General features: G+C 39.8%; 1 pseudogene; it reads left to right on the forward strand.

Annotated features, from left to right (window-relative positions):
• The first annotated feature begins 1,472 nt into the window (after positions 1–1,472).
• On the forward strand, positions 1,473–14,271 carry LOC129502743 (ATP synthase subunit alpha, mitochondrial-like; annotated as a pseudogene).
• The last annotated feature ends 3,366 nt before the right edge of the window (positions 14,272–17,637 follow it).

The following is a 17,637-nucleotide window of genomic DNA, read 5'->3' on the forward strand; positions in this document are numbered from 1 at the left end:
GGCAGGCGCCAAACCGCTGCGCCACCCAGGGATCCTGTATTGTTCTATTTTTTAAGAGAAGTGTTTACTTGCAAAGGGGACATGATGTAATGAAAGAGACTTGAATGAATGAATGAATGAATGAATGAATGAATGAACGAGTTAATTGAAACAGTTTTTTAAATCCTTGAAAGCCCTGAATGATTCTTAACTTTTGATTGGGGAAATGGTAGAGTTCATCTTTTGAGAGAGCTAAAGAGCTAGAGAAAAGAGAAATGAATATGAAAATGAGAATAAATACAGAAAACCAAAATCTGAAATTTTTCTACCTACAGATAACTGCTGTTGACATTTTAGTATATAAATGAGAATCTCATCTCTCCTGCCCACACTCTCTATTGTCTTATCGTTTCTACTTAAAATAAATCCAGCATTCTTACTGTGGCCTGAAAAGCCCTAATTTGCTCCTGCCTGCCTCCTAACTTCATCTCTGCCTTCCTCTTTAATTCCTCTTCAGCTATATTGACTTTCTCTTCCTGGGACATACCAAGCATGCTTTTGCCTCAGCAACTTGAAACTTGGTATTCCTCTATTTGTAACTTGAATTCCCAGATATCGTCACACCCTACCCCCACAAATTCAGGTGTTGGCTCAAATGTTACTTTTTTAAAATTAATTTTTTTTAATTATTTGAGAGACAGAGAGAGAGAGAATGAGAGAGTGGCAGAGACACAGGCAGAGGGAGAGGCAGGCTCCATGCAGGGAGCCCAACGCAGGACTCGATCTCAGGTCTCCAGGATCACGCCCTGGGCTGAAGGTGGCGCTAAACCGCTGAGCCACCCCGGTTGCCCTCAAACGTTACTTTTTAAGGGAACTTGTCTCTGACCACCTACCTAAATTAGCATGCCTCTAGCACTCCTTACCCTTTTTACTTTTCTTCATAGTGATGATATACTTAACATTAAATTGTGTATTAATGTATTGGGTTTTTTCTGATGCTTCTGAGAATCTAGGCTCCATGAGGACAGGGATTTCATTTTGTTCACTGATACATTATCTGAGCATATGCAACTGTGTCTGGCACATAACAGGTGCCTCATAAATATTTGTTAAAAGTAGTTACTAAGCCATCCTACACTTTGGCTTTGTGCATCTATACCTGTATTTATATTTTAAAAAAATTATATCATACATTCTTTTTGTATAATGTATGAACTTCTTTTCAAGTCAGTAAGTATATAACTATTCTGTTGTGTGGCTATATCACAGCTGATTTATCTTTCACTCAATTACTAGACATTTTGGTTGCAGACAAAGGATTTAGACCTAGGTATGGGAAAAGGCTAAAGGTTGTTCTCTTTTCATTATTCCATGCTGTCATTATTTTAGGTGGTAGTGGGTGATACTACGAAGTGTGATTAATAGCCATTTCGGGGAGATAAGGAGATAAAATCTCTCCATTTGTATAAAATTACAAGGACAGAAAATCCAAAATGGCTGATCATCCTCAGACCTTGTTTTATAAACAGCAGGTTAGGAGTGTTTTGCAGAGTAGGGAAAAGACTAGGAATAAAATATGAAGTGGCTAATTCATAATTGGGTTAGAGATCTGGGAGACGATTGGTTCGGGGTCTGACTTGTGCTTATTCAGGTCAAGATAGTCCTTTTGCACCTTTTTGGCTTAACATGATTCAGTAATTTTAGTCTGTACTTAAGGAAGTTAGGCCATAAAGATCTTTAAAAAAATTTTTTTTTTTAGGTTTTACCAGTGTCCATATCTTTCAAACATATTTCCAGAATGACTTTAGGACCTTCTTTGAGTCCTTAGGTCAAGTATAACTTCACATTGTTTCTAATTGTTGATTAGCAGCATCATTTGAATAAATCATTTTTCATTTAACTTTCTCAGCTGCTTAACTCATCCACCTACCTTCCCCCTTTCCTTTACTATTAACCAATTTTCAGGCAAAGAAATAAACTATGGTTTTGAGGGGTCTTTTTAGGTGGGAGGGTACTGTGGTAGAAATAGTACCAAGGCTCAGGAACAAAACATTTTGAGCTACTGGTGTTTGGAAATTTATGCATAATGTTACGTTCAGTTTTGAGATAAATGTTTTTTTTTTTTTTTTTTTGGTTTGCTTGTTTGTCTTTCATCTTCATGAGTTTGAAAAAAGAGATAAAAAATCCCTTTTACTCTTTTCTTTGAATCTGAATTGGGAGTTTCAGTACAAAAGCCTTGAGTGGATGACTGAAGCAGGAGGGCACAGAAAGGGGACCCCTGCCAGGTAAGGGTCACTTGCCTGCCTCTTGGTTGGAAGCTCTACACCTCCTATATTAAAATGATTCAAAACTGGAATGTGCTCTGGGAGGAAAGCTTTACAGCAGGAAGGATTTGGAGGGTTTGTTTTTAATAATGCCCCTCATTCAGTGGGATCATTATGGTCATAATGATTATTGAGCATCTACCAAGGACTGTGCCCTGTACTGTGCTCTGCATGTAAAGTAAGTATCATGTTTAACAATTTTGTGAGGTTCTATCACCCCTGTTTTCTAGATAAAAGGACTATGATGCTGAGAAACTGGATATGGGTATAGATCTTACAGACCGTACACAGATTTAAACCCAAAAGGGTCTGTCTCCAGAGTTTGTGGTCTTGATCACCATGTCTTACTCTGTATTCTTCTAATCTTGGCTTAAGTACACTCCATCTTGATCCTAGGACATAGGAATTCCTTTCCTTTGATTCAAAAGAGAGATCTTCTTTTCGCTCCTTGCTTTGCTCTTAAAGGCCTGTGTCAGCAGCGAGGAGTCCGCAGGGCATCACACGATATACATTTGACACCCAGGCTTTGAGGCATTGATGGTAACCCACCACTCAGGATCCTGATGCCCAGTATGCCCAGGGTTTTGGAATCATAGGAGGTGAACCCATTCCTGGGGAATTGGTTGGGAGCACCAGGCTCTAGTGTTTTTGAGAGTGTGTCTTACATCTAATCTTGGAATAAAGGGAAGAGAGGGATTGGTTTAGTGCAGATTCTTCCAGGGTGAACAGAATCTTCTCAGACTATCCCCAGGCCATTTTTTGTGCCCACCATGGGATTCAGGGCACTATTAATGCACCTACAGCAGTTTTCTGTCACTGTGAACTCTAGTATTAAGATTTTATTTGCAAGGCTCAGGTTAGGGATTTTTCTGGGTCCAAAATATTTCTATCATTTTCTACTTCCTAGAGGCTAGACAGAGTGGGATTCAACACTCCTTGGTCTGTTTTCCTCATAATCTCCTTAGGTTTTATAGATGGACCACTTGATGACTCTTGAAGAAGCCTGAGATTGTCTCAGTAATGACTCGAGAGTGTATGATTTTTTTAAAAAGATTTTATTTATTTATTCATGAGAGACAGAGGGAGAGGTGAAGACACAGGCAGAGGGAGAAGCAGGCTCCATGCAGGGAGCCCGACGTAGGACTCGATCCCAGGTCTCCAGGATCACGCCCTGGGCCGAAGGCGGCGCTAAACCGCTGAGCCACCCAGGCTGCCCTCAATAGTGTCTGATTTAAGAGTTTCACATATTTCTAAAATACTAACAGAGCCTTAAAAACTTCTAGCCATTTCTCCAAAGCTTGCCTGTTGATTTGAGAGCATTTTATTTTAAAATATTTTTTTGAGTGGGGGAGAGAAAGAGAAAGAATCTCAAGCAAACTATGCTAAGCATGGAGCCTGATGTGAGGCCAGATCTCAAGACCCTGAGGTCGTGATCTGAGCTGAAACCAAGAGTCAGATGTTCAATCTATTGCACCAGCCAGGCGCCCCAAGATTTGAGAGCATTTTAAATTGTAGGAGGTCTGGATCTATGTCTTTTCTTTCTCTGGGATTACTTCTGCCCACTGCACATGGTCCACACAGAGGTCATCAGACTGGAATTGATCTCTCTATAAAGTGAGGTAAAAAGTGACATGGAAGTCCTCCTTGTTTTTAGGCTTCTCCATTATTATTGGCCCCATATAATAAAAGGGCAGCTGTTTGGTCTTCCCCTGAACCTGATGTATTTAAAAATGTAAAGAATGTAAAGACTGCTAATTGCTAACCTGCTTACTGCTAGCTGTTTAGCTACAAATACCCTTCTCCTTAGCTTCCATGCAAAGAGTCGCTTGTAGGAGGAAGGCAGATAGAAATTGGGCGGCTGGGGGTGGGGGGTGGGGGTTGATATATGAATGTAGTTATCTTTTTCTCCTCAGACAGGCTGTTGTCATTTTCTGCTTTGGAAAATAACTAAGTGGCACTTGGAAGTAAAGTCTGCCAGGGAAAGTGGTATGACTTAAGAATTTTAAGATACAATCTTTCTGTCTCCTCTGCATGACTTAATTCTTTTTATCTTCTTTCCTAAATATGTATTAAAAACAATATTGGGTTTTAATATGGTACTAAATAACCATGGCGAACAGCAGAAGGTAGCTGATTGGAACAAGTGACTTCTGACACAGAGCCTCAGCTCGGGCTGAGAGACCACCGAGGCAGCTGCTCTGCCCTGTGTTTCTAGGGTGGTAAAGTCCTGAGGCTAACAAGGAGGCCAAGGCCACAACTATAAAAGGAGGCAATTGTTCTTGTTGGTTAGGACTCAGTTAACTTTATTTTTTTAAAAGATTTTTATTTATTCATGAGAGACACAGAGAGAGGGGGGCAGAGGCAGAGGCAGAGGGAGCAGCAGGCTCCATGCAGGGAGCCCGACGTGGGACTTGATCCCAGGACTCCAGGATCGCGCCCTGGGCTGAAGGCGGCACTAAACCGCCGAGCCACCCGGACTGCCCGGACTCAGTTAACTTCACCAGGGAAATGACAGCCTTGGATCCTTCTTTTACCCTCAGGAAGATTTAAGCTATACCTTCCTTCCCCTCTGTCCTCTTTGGGGAGTCTATGCCTCACATACACTGGTGCCAAAGTGGGGAGAATCGGTTTCTTCACAACTCAGGCCAGATGGAAAGTATTTTCCTTTGCTTCTGCAAAATTGAAATAACTAGGATTTCTTCCTTGTGATGAGGCCTGAGTGCCGGCCACATGGGAAGCGTGTTCCAAAGGTAGGCACAAGGGAGCCCTTTCGCCATCTCAGAATGTAATGCGGGAATTCCAAACAGAGGAAGGCCAGCCCAGAACTGGTCAGGACCATGAAGCAGTCCTATTGTTTCCTGTCTGTCGGGCTTGCTTGCCCTCTCTTACATCATATAGCCCAGACCTTTCCATTTCCTTGCCAACAATAAAGGGACAGGCAGGGCTAGATAGGGAGAGCTAGGGGTGTGTGTGTGGGGGTGGGGTGGGGGTGTCACAGAAATCCCCAAAATACAGACGGAAGTGGAAAGAAACCAGAGATAAGGGAACACTCCAGAGCTCCCCGCCCCAGGTATCTGAGGAAGGAGTCTTATTTATGACAGTCTCTTGTGGTCAACAGAGAATAACCAGACCCTGAAAAGAAGTAAGCCATTAAAGATGGCATCGCTCCTCCTTAATCAACAGTGCCACCAGTAGAGAAGTCGAAACGATTTAAGTTCCCTGCTTGGCCTTCAATAAAAGACTTAACCTCAAAAGCCCTCGGTGTCCCAAGCACCCTGTTGGGACCCCTCTTACCCCGGAGAGCTTCTTTCCCCCACTCATCTTTGCTTTATAAAAACTTTATGGCTTTACTCTCCTTTGTTGGAGAGACTTCATCCTCTGACTCCGTGGGCCGCGAACTCGCTCTCCTGTCACCTGGAATGCCCAGTCCTTCTCTCTGATGTACTCTCTAGTTTTACCTGCTTAGGATTCCAAGTTTCTGGTTCCCAGCCTCAAAGGATCGGTCCCTCTTCTCTGGGATCTCCTGTCACCTGTGGTCTCTGTTTCAGCAGTCAGCCATTGACGCTCTTGCCTCTGTCTGGAATGCTCTTCTCTCTGCTCCTTGACCAGAGGCTTCTTCTGATTCTTCGAGTCTCAGCTGAAACAGCACCTCCACAGAAGCCTCTCCTCCCCTCCTCTGCGAATGCAAGAGCCTTTTCTGTATATTCATTCGGAGCCTGGCAGGTCCCCAGCACCTGCACGGGTGGCTGCTCTGCCCTCTGTTTCTGGAATGATAAAATTTTCATCTTTGTGAGTTTGAAAAGGGGGGAAACATCCCCTCATATTGTTTTCTTCAAATCCATACTGGGAGCTTCAGTCCGAAAGCCTGGAGTGGACGGTACCTGGCTTATAGTGAATAGTGAATATACACTGTGATAGATGGATATAATTTAAGTGGGATGTTATTGAACCTTTTATCCTAGTTATTTTTTTTAAAGATTTTATTTATTCATGAGAGATAGAGAGAGAGCGCGAGAGGCAGAGACACAGGCAGAGGGAGAAGCAGGCTCCATGCAGGGAGCCCGATGTGGGACAAGATCCTGGGTCTCCAGGATCATGCCCTGGGCCAAAGGCAGGAGCTTAACCGCTGAGCCACCCGAGGATCCCCTATCCTAGTTATTTCTGTGTTAAAAAAAAAAAAAAAAAGAAGTCATTATGTAGTTTAATATAGAAAATAAATATTATTTTGAAGTTGCTTGTTTTAAAATACTTGAGATTTTTAAAGTTGAAGTGGAGAAAATTTGATTCTTAGCTTCCATTGCTAGACTTTTGGCAAATATGTAATTTCTGACTCAGTGCATCCAGATCCAAAGCTGATGCCATCCTACGTGACCTCATGGGGTTTGGTACAATAAACAGAGTGTGCCTAAAACCCTGTGAGTTCTTAAGAAGAAAATATATAAAAGAATAATCAGATTGTTCATTTTGAGTTCCTAGCATGAGGCCTTGTACAAAATAGGTGTTCAAAATTTGTTAATTTAACACGAGAAAAGAGTCTGTGGACCAGCACATAGAAAGCGATAAAAAGATATTTTGTATTTCTACAATTCTTAATCATAATGCAGTGTATATCCAGGACTTATTTTCTTAAAAAAAACCTTAAGGACGATGTAGTATAATGTTTCAAATGACAAGTTATGATTCATTAGGAAGATATATCAATTTAGTGGGTTGTGACCAACATTTTGAAGTCTTGGAACAAAATTGAAATATCAGATTCCATCATAAGTAATGAGGCTAAGTGTCCCTTGAAATTTTTGACTCAGATCTCTCTGAGTGTGTTTCCTGAGTCAAGATGTAAAATGTATTTCTTAGGTAGGTTGAGGTTTAGAAGTTTTTTTAAAGCCACCAATATAGTATAATTATACAGATTATAATTGAAATGGTGCCGTTCTCATTTGCTTGATATAAGAAGAAAAATAATTTGTACAGAATTCTAGTTTACTGCTAGCAGCAAGGAGAAAAATAAAATTCTATACTGGAAAAGCCATATAGGACCTCCCTGCCCTATCCTGAAGACTAATTATACATTTTTCTTAAAAGGAATGAAAATTTATGTTTTTCCATTCCTTGTGACAAGTCCCTTTCTTTCTTCAAAATATGCTTGCTTGCTCCTTAATATATGTACTTGGAGAAAGCTTCCTCACTGAACCTGCTTCAAAAAAGGCAACAGAGTTTTAAATTTGTTTTTAACATTTTATTATGAACATTTCAAAACGGCAGCAAGTTTGAAATAATATGTCCAGCATCTAGATTGTACCATTTTGTGTTATACTTTACCACATCTATCTATGAATCCATGTTATTTGTTTCTGCTTTTTGAAACAAATTGTAGTTATCAGCACACTTCCCCAGAGGTACTTGAGCATGTATATCATTAGGTTCAATATTTATTTTTTTTAAGAGAGAGAGAGAGACAGAGGCAGAAACACAGGCAGAGGGAGAAGCAGGCTCCATGCAGGGAGCCTGACGTGGGACTCAATCCCAGGTCTCCAGGATCATGCCCTGGGCTGTAGGCAGCGCTAAACCGCTGAGCCACCCAGGCTGCCCTCAATTAGGTTCAATATTTAAAGGTTTTTCATTGGGTGTAAAATTTATATACAATAAAATGCACAAATGTTAAGAGTTTCAACAAATGCATTAACCTGCTACTCAAATTCTGTTTTTTTTTTTAAGATTTTATTTATTTATGTATTTGAGGGAGGTCACAGAGGGAGAGGGAGAAGCAGACCCTGCACTAAGCAGAGAACCCAAAGCAGGGCTTGATCCCAAGACCCTGAGCCAAAAGCAGATGCTTAACAACTGAGCCACCTAGGCACCCCCCTAACTCCTATTATATAGAGCATTACCGTCACACCAAAGGCCCCTCAATACCTTTCCTTGCCAAATCTTCCCCCATTGCGCCACCCCCAAGGCAAATTTTTTCTACCACAGATTAATTTCACCTGTTTGAGAATTTCATATAAATGGAATCATATAGTATGTACTCTTGAATCTGGCTGCTTTTGCTCATCATCATGCTTTTGATTTTCATTTTATGTTGTTGCATGTGTCAGTAATTTGTTTATTGTTGAGTAGTATTTCATTTATATTTCATTGTATGAATGTAAACAGTTTGTATATTCTTTCTCCTTTCATGAACATCTGGGCTGTCTCTAGCTATTATAAATAAAGCTGCTATGAACATTATGGGGGGAACATTCTTAATAGAAGTATTTTTGTGAACATAAGTTTTCATTTCTTTTGGATAAATACCTAGGAGTGCAATTACGGGGTCATATGGTAAGTGTATTAAGATATACTTTTTTTTTCTAAAGTGGTTGTGCTATTTTACATTCTCACTGGTGATAAGAGTTTTGATTGCATGTGTGCACATTCCCTCGTGCTCAGGGTAGGTAATAGCTATTAGAAGGGTCATAGTACCTCATTCCTTTGAAACGTTCATCCCATTGTGCTCCTATGAGAACGTATCTGTAGATGGTGAGCAAACTTGTAAAATAATGTGAGAGTCCTGAACTGCTCATACGTACACTGGAAAAAAGGATATTCCACCAATAGAGGGATGAAAAAGCATTGCCTTTGAGACAGAGAATAAAGGGACCCATGGAATAACCCTTGACTAGTAGCTGTTCTGATGTCCCAAAAGTTGTTTCATTGCTACTTATAAAGAAAGTAAAGCCTAGCCCAGAGGAGAGAATTGTTCCTTGGCAATATTCTAAACCAAGTTGCTAGCTATTCTCCTGGGGATAATTGCATATTTTTTCCTGTATTATAGGTTTATTATACAATTCTCAAGTACCTGGTTAGAATTGGTTTTTAATTTCTACTTCATATTCCTGTCAGTTTGTATGGTTTTCTTTTATTCTGTCAATGTGGTGAATTCCAGTAATTTTCAAATATTACCTATGTTTGCTTTCAAAGTTGTAATGTATTACTCTTTGTATGTGTTATTGTATTCAATATGCTACTATTCTGTTTTAGGGATTTTTTTTAATTAAAAATATTTTTTTACTTTTTATTTTTTTATTTTTATTATATATGTATATTTTATTGAAGTTCGATTCGCCAGCATATAGTATAATTAAAAATTTTTTTAAAGATTTTATTTATTTGAGAGAGCGAGCACAAGCAAAGGGAGCAGCAGAAGGAGAAGCAGGCTTCCCTCTGAGTGGGGAGCCCAATGTGGGGTTCAGTCCCAGGACCCTGAGATCATGACGTGAACTGAAAGCAGACGTTTGACTGAGCCACCCTGGTGACCCAGTTTTAGGGATTTTTAAAACAATAGATTTATGAGAAAGATATAGATCTGTTATTTTCCTTATAGTTTTGATATTGAGTTTATTCTGGTGTCATAAAACAAGTTGAGAAGTATTCTCTTTAAGAGTGTGTAAGAGAGATGTTATTTCTTTGTTGATTTAGAAGAAATTGCTAGTGAAGGATGTGGCCTTGAGATTTCCTTTGGGGAAGGTCTTTAAATATGGGTTCATTTTCTTTAATAGGTATAGAGCTATTTAGATTTTTTTTATTTTTATAAGATTTTATTTTTGAGTTATCTCTATGCTCAATGTGGGGCTCGAACTTACAACCTACATGCTCTACCAACTGAGGCAGCCAGGCCCCTATTTAGATTTTATTTTTGTGTTAGTTTTAATAAATTGATCTTTCCCTAAATTTTTCTCATTCATTTAAATTTTCAAGTTTATTGTCATATGATTGTTAATATCTTCTTATTGTTTTTTAATATCTATAGTATGATTTGTAATGATGTTGTCTTTTATTTTTATTAGTTTTTGCTTTGCTCTTTTTTATGCTTTGTTCTATATTTCTTAGTTAAAAGGTAAGATTCTATACACATTGTTTGTGACATGATTTGTGCATTTAACAATATATTCTGGAGATGATTTCATAGCAGTATTTGATAGATTTTCCTTTTTTTTTTTTTTTTTTTTACTTCTACATAGGACTTCATAATATGGCTGTTCATGCAATTAGTCCCCTATAAATGGATGTTTGGTTTGTTTCCAGTCTGTCTGTTGTAACAGTTCTGAAGGGAATAACTTAGTATATATGTATTTTTAAAATTTGTGTTTTGGTTATGATCTCATTTACATCTATGATTTAAAAAGCAAAACAAACAAAGAAAAAAACCCCACAAAATCAAGCTCATAGAGAACAGATTAGTGGTTGCCAGTGGCAGAGTTTAGGGGGTGAGCAAAATGGATAAAGGGAATCAAAAGGTACAAATTTCTAGTAATAGGATAAATAAGTCATGGCAATGTAATTTACAGCATGCCAACTATAGTTAATAATACTATATTGCATATATGAAAGTTGCTAAGAGTAAGTCATATCACAAGAAAAAAATTTTGTAACTATGAATGGTGATGAATGTTAACTAGACTTATTGTGATCATTTCACAATATATACAAATATGGAATCATTATGTTGTATACCTGAAACTAGTATAATGTATGTCAATTATACCTCAATAGAGAAAATGAGTGGGAAATATCAGAGAGGGAGATAGAACACGAGGGACTCCTAACTTTGGGAAACGAACTAGGGGTGGTAGAAAGAGAGGTGGGTGGGGCTGGGGGTGACTGGGTGACGGGCACTGAAGGGGGCACTTGGGATGAGCACTGGGTGTTATGCTATATGTTGGCAAATCGAACTCCAATAAAAAATAAATAAATAAAAAATAAAATAAAATGAAAGTTTTTATCATGAAAAAAAATAATACCTCAATAAAAGAATATATTAAATAAATTTTTCTGGTGTTATCTTTGGGGTAAATTCTTAGAAATAGGATTTCTTAAAAATGGAGAAGTTGGGCAACTCTGGTGGCCCAGTGGTTTAGCACTGCCTTCGGCCCAGGGCATGATCCTGGGGTCGCAGAATCGAGTCCCATGTCGGGCTCCCTGCGTGGAGCCTGCTTCTCCCTCTGCCCGTGTCTCTGCCTCTCTCTCTCTGTGTCTGTCATGAATAAATAAATAAAATCTTTAAAAATGAAGAAGTAATAGGTACAGATTAAAAGCAAATAAGAGGGGATCCCTGGGTGGCTCAGCGGTTTAGCACCGCCTTCAGCCCAGGGCCTGATCCAGGAGTCCCGGGATCAAGTCCCACGTCGGGCTCCCTGCATGGAGCCTGCTTCTCCCTCTGCCTGTGTCTCTGCCTCTCTCTCTTTCTATCATAAATAAATACAATCTTAAAAATAATAATAAAAGAAAGATACAAAAATATGATACATGATTTTTAAACTTTTATTTTATTTTAACTTTTATTTTATTTTAACTTTTATACAAGATAAAAAATATGATACATGATTTTTAAACTTTTATTTTATTTTAAGGATTTTCATTTATTTATTCATGAGAGACAGAGAGAGAGGCAGAGACACAGGTAGAGGGAGAAGCAGGCTCCATGCAGGGAGCCCGACGTGGGACTCGATCCCGGGACTCCAGGATCACACCCTGGGCTGAAGGCAGGCGTTCAACCGCTGAGCAAGCCAGGCGTCCTGATTGTTTTTTTGTTTATGTTTTTTTACTTTTAAAAAACACTTTATTTATTTATTTATTTATTTAAGAGAGAATGTGAGCATGAGCAAGCTAGGGGGAACAGAGAGAAGCAGAGACAGAAGTGGACTCCCTACTTAGCAGGGAGCCAGAGGCGGGACTGATCCCAGGACCTTGAGATCACCACCTGAGCTGAAGGCAGACACTTAACCCACTGAGCCACCCAGGTGCCCCACAATAGATGATTCTTGATTGATTCCTGCTATGAAAAAATAAGCTATATGTAACATTTTGAGGACATGGGTAAATTTAAATATAGAATGGGTATGAGATGAAATTAGTTTTTTTTTTTTATGTTGTGGTAATGCCATTGTATCTAGACAGGAGAATGTCTTTTTTTTAGATGTGTAAAGTATTTTGGCATGAAATGTCATGGTGTGACATTTACTTTGAAACAGCTCAACCATAATAATAAAAATATGGATAGATAGATAAAGCTAATATGACAAAATGTAAATGTTAACAATGTTTGAATCTAAGTAGTGGATTTGTAGGTGTTCATTTTACGATTTTTTCCTACCTTTGTATATGTTTGAAAATTTCATAATAAATAGTTAAAAAATAAAAAATTGTAGGGGCACCTGGGTGGCTCAGTTAGTTGAGCATCCAACTCTTGATTTTGGCTCAAGTCATGGTCTCATGAGCCATGAGATCAAGCCCTGCCCTGGGCTCTGTGCTTGGTGTGGAGTCTACTTGTAGATTCTCTCCCTCTGCCCCTTCCCCTACTCACACATGTGCACATGCACCCTGTCTCTCTCTCTCAAATAAATAAATCTTTAAAAAATGTATAAAACTTTTATCTTTCTTATGAATTATTATTTATATTCTTATTTGTGACTTTCCTTATCCATAATAAGAATTTTTTCTGGGACATCTGGGTGGCTCAGCGGTTGAGTGCCTGCCTGCCTTTGGCTCAGGGCATGATCCTGGAGTCCCTGGATCAAGCCCCACATTGGGCTCCCTGTGTGGAGCCTGCTTCTCCCTCTGCCTGTGTCTCTGCCTCTCTCTCTCTCTCTCTGTGTCTCTCATGAATAAATAATTTTTTAAAAAATAATTTTTTCTTAAAAGTTTGTTTTGGGAACACCTGGGGGGCTCAATGGTTGAGTGTCTGCCTTCAGCTCAGGGTGTGATCCCAGAGTCCCACATCAGTATCCCCACAGGAGCCTGCTTCTTCTGCCTATGTCTCTGCCTCTGTCTCTCTGTGTCTGTCATGAATAAATAAATAAAATCTTTTTTTTAAAAAGTGTGTTTTGTCTGATATCAATGTAATTATCTCATAATACTAATATACTATCCTGGAATACTAGTGTAATTTCTTTGGGTTAATATTTGCTTGGGGATCAGTTCAGAGGCTGCAACTAGAGAGGAACCACATAAGGAGAGCTCTAAAGATGCTGTCTAGGGGTGGCTGGCTGGCTCAGTCAGAAGAGCATGTGACTCTTGATCTTGGGGTTGTGAGTTTGAGCCTCACTAAAAAAGTGTAAATAAACTTTAAGAAAAAAAGATGTTGTCTGCACATATGGCTGTACGTTGTGGCTTTCATCCTCTAGCAGAAGGCTGGGCTGGTCTCCAAAAATGTTTTGCAATCATCCTTAATTGTTGCTGGGAACCTTCATGCTTCTAACATTTGTCCTCAGAAGACTGGGACTGCTGTGGTGTCCTCTGTTTCTGAAGAATGTATTCTTGGAGCTAATACCTCTGCTGACCTTGAAGACACTGGTTGTGTCTTAAGTTTTGGTGATGGTTTTGTTCGAATATCTGGGCTGAGGAATGCTCAAGCAGAAGAAATGGTAGGATTTTCTTCCAAGCTTGAAGTGTATGTGTCTGAACTTGGAAGCAGATATGTTGGTGATGTTGCATTTGGAAATGAATACTAAGGAAGGAGACACTGTGAAGAGGACGGGAGTCATTATGGATGTTTTAGTTGGCAAGAAGCTCTTAGGTCGTGTAGTAGGTGCCTTTGGTGATTCCAAGGATCATAGGCAAGTTGGCCTGAAAGTTTAGGATCACTCTCCCAATTTCTGTGCAGGAACCAATGGAGACTGGCATTAAGGCTGTGGATAGCTTGGTGCCAATTGGTCCTGGTCAACATGAGCTAGTTATTGGTGGCTAGCGGACTGGTAAAACATCAATGATTGACATAATCAGATATGTTTATGTGATGGATCTGATGAAAGGAAGAAGCTATATTATATCTACATTGCTGTTGGTCAAAAGAGATCCACTGTTGGCCAGCTGACTTACAGATGCAAATGCCACAAAGTGCCTCATTGTGGTTTCAACTACTGCTACTGATGCTGCCCCACATCAGTACCTGAATCTTTATTCTGGCTCTTCTATAGGAGAATATTTTTAAAATATTTGTTTATTCATGAGAGATGCAGAGAAATGCAGAGGCACAGGCAGATGGAGAAGCAGGCTCCCTGTGGGTGCCCGATGTGGGACTCGATCCCAGGACCCCCGGGATCGCGCCCGGAGCCAAAGGCAGACGCTCAACCACTGAGCCACCCCCGTGTCCCTATAGGAGAATATCTTAAGGATAATGGCACACATGCTCCACTCACCTATGGTGCGTTATCTGTTTAAACAGCCTGTTGCTTATTGTCACGTCTCTGCGCTCATGAAGACTATCTGGGTGATAGGTTGTACTTACACTCCCATTTGTTGGAGAGAGCAGCCAAAATGAGTGATTCTATGGTAGTGGCTCCTTGACTGCTTGACCAGTCACAGAAACACAGCTGGTGATGTGTCTGCTTATGGTCCAGTTTGTCCAGCCCTGATGGACAAATCTTGGAAACCGAAATGTTCTACAAAATTATCTGCCTTACCATTAATGTTGGTTTGTCTATGTCCTGTATCAGATTTGGTGCCCAAACCAGGGCCATGAAGCTGGTGGCAGGTACCACAAAGCTGGAATTGGCTCTTAGACATGAGGTTGCTGCTTTTGCCTGATGCAGTACTGACCTCCATGCCTCCACTTAACAACCCTTGAGTCGTGACGTGCATCTGAGTGTCTGAAGCAAGGACAGTGTGCTCCTGTGGCTCCTGAGGAACAAGTGGCTCTTTGCTGGTGTAAGGCAGCATCTTGATAAACTGGAGCAGTTTCTATTTTATTTATTTATTTATTTATTGGCTGGAGTATTTAAAAGCAGATTTTAAAAGGCATGGTATTTTATCCTGACTACTTCATTACGCCTTAAAAGACAAGAAAAAAAAATTCTTCTATAACCACAAAGCCATTTTTATATTTATCAAAATGAAATAAAAATCTCTTAGGTTATAGTACAAACTATTCAAATTTCCCTATCATCTCAAAAATGTCTTTTTTTTTAAAGATTTTATTTATTTATGAGAGAATACACAGAGAGAGAGAGGCAGAGACACAGGCAGAGGGAGAAGCAGGCTCCATGCAGGGAGCCTGACGTGGGACTTGATCCCAGGTCTCCAGGATCACGCCCTGGGCCAAAGGCAGGCGCTAAACTGCTGAACCACCCAGGGATCCCCTCAAAAATGTCCTTTTATAATTATTATTTTTTCCAGACAGGATCCAAACAAGGTCCACATTTAGTTCTTACAGTTTCATTTGCAGAAGTGGTCCATTTCCTCCTCCCTCATTTGATTTACTTCCTTTTTTTTTTGTAATATATTTTATTTAAATTAAATTTGCCAACAGATAGTGTAACACCCAGTATTCATCTCATCACATGTGATTTACTTCTTGAAAAAACTGGGTCTGTAGTCCTGTACAATGTTCAGTTGCATCTTTATGTTGCTTTATTTGCTTTCCCACCCCCTGAATTTCCTGCAATCTAGAAGTTAGATCTAAAGACTTGATTAAATTCTATTTTAGATTCTTGATAAGAATATACTACAGGTGATGTTATAGGCTTCATATTATCTCATCATCTCAAGAGCCACATAGGGTCAGATGTGTGGGTAACCAGCTGCGGAGCTTATTTGAGAACTGAATCTCATAGTCCTCAGCACATTGGGGATAGGTGAGGTCCTGAGTCTGTGGTCTTGAGTGAGCACACTGACTCTTTTTTTTTTTTTTTAAGATTTTATTTATTTATTCGTGAGAGACACACAGAGAGAGGCAGAGACATAGGTAGAGGAAGAATCAGGCCCCTGCAGGGAGCCTGATGTGGGAATGATCCCAAAGACAGAAGCTCAACCACTGAGCCACCTAGATACTCCCCAAAGTTAATCATTCCCATAGCTAATCTGCTAGCTCTCTTAATAAAAGTTGGATGAGACAAAGCCTCCAGGTCCGAGTCTGTGTTCTTGGTCCCCCTGCCCCCACAGATTAAAATTCAGTGAGACTGAGTTTTCTTCATATTGTTGTCTCCAACTATCCTGGCTCCGTGGCACAGATGGCTTCACTTTAAGTAGTGCTTCAGTTGTTTATGTAGTGACAGCCTGATTCCTTCACTGTAAAGTTTTCCAGCAATCTTTCACTTAATGATTTTGATATCCATTGATGAACACTCTGATTCACTTAAAAAATAATTATGGGTTGCAAGATGGTGATTTTTCAATCCAATCATTGCTTCATTTATTAGCTAGAATTCTTCCGTATAGAAGAACTTCCTTACATCCATGAGGATTATTTGGTTATCCTGAAATACTGTTCATACCAGGAAGGCAGGACAGGTCTTTAATTATTTCCTTTTAATTATCCAATTTTACAGTAATGTGTTAGTTACCTAGCAACCTCCGTGATGTCCATAGAGTCTTTCTCTCTCTTTTCCTTTTTTTTTTTTCCTTTTTGAATAGCACTCTGAATTCACGGATTTACACATTCAATGTGTTTCTCTCAGTTGCAGTTGTTGACATTCAAATTATTCTATTTTGGGTACAAGTGGGAAACTTTTGAGGCTTCTGTGTTTGTTTGATATGACAATATTAGCTTTTGATAGCTTCTTTGTTTTCTGGCACAATACGATATCCCAAGCTCAGCTGGTGTATTTCTTGGAATTGACTGTTTGTCTGGAAAATCCCGAGTCCTTTTAGTGTGAAATGGTGTTTTGAGACCACAAAATGGGATTCTTGTTTCTACTGAATTATTGTTACTTCTTGGCCTTTTCAGTGGAAGGACCTAGAAAATAAGTAACTATAAAAAATTTTAAAAGTACAAGTTTATACTGATTTTTTAAAGATTTTATTTATTTGTTCATGAGAGACACAGAGAGAGAGACAGAGAGACAGAGACAGAGGGAGAAGCAGGCTCCATGCAGGGAGCCCGATGTGGGACTCGATCCTGGGACTCCAGGAGCACGGTCCAAGGCAGATGCCCAACCGCTGAGCCACCCAGACATCCCTATACTGATGTTTATAACTGTAATTTAAAATTACAAGTTTTTTTTTTAAGATTTTATTTATTCATTTGAGAGAGAGTATGAATGGGAGGAAGACGGAGAGAGAATCTGAAGCAGACTCCACACTGAGCACAGAGCCCAATGTGGGGCTCAATTCCACAAGCAGGAGATCATGACCTCAGCCAAAACCAAAAGCTGGATGCTTAATTGACCGAGTCACCCAGGCGTCCTGCTTTTGTTTTTGTTTTAAGATTTATTTATTTATTTGAGAGACAGAGAAAGAGAGAGAGCATGCAACGAGGAGGGGCACAGGGAGCGAGAGAGAAATAATCTTAAGCAGACCCCCCACTGAACATGGAACCCTACTCTGGGCTCGATCCCAGGTCCCTGAGATCATAAACTGA

This window comes from Nyctereutes procyonoides, unplaced genomic scaffold, assembly GCF_905146905.1.
Source record: "Nyctereutes procyonoides isolate TBG_1078 unplaced genomic scaffold, NYPRO_anot_genome, whole genome shotgun sequence".
NCBI lineage: Eukaryota > Metazoa > Chordata > Mammalia > Carnivora > Canidae > Nyctereutes > Nyctereutes procyonoides.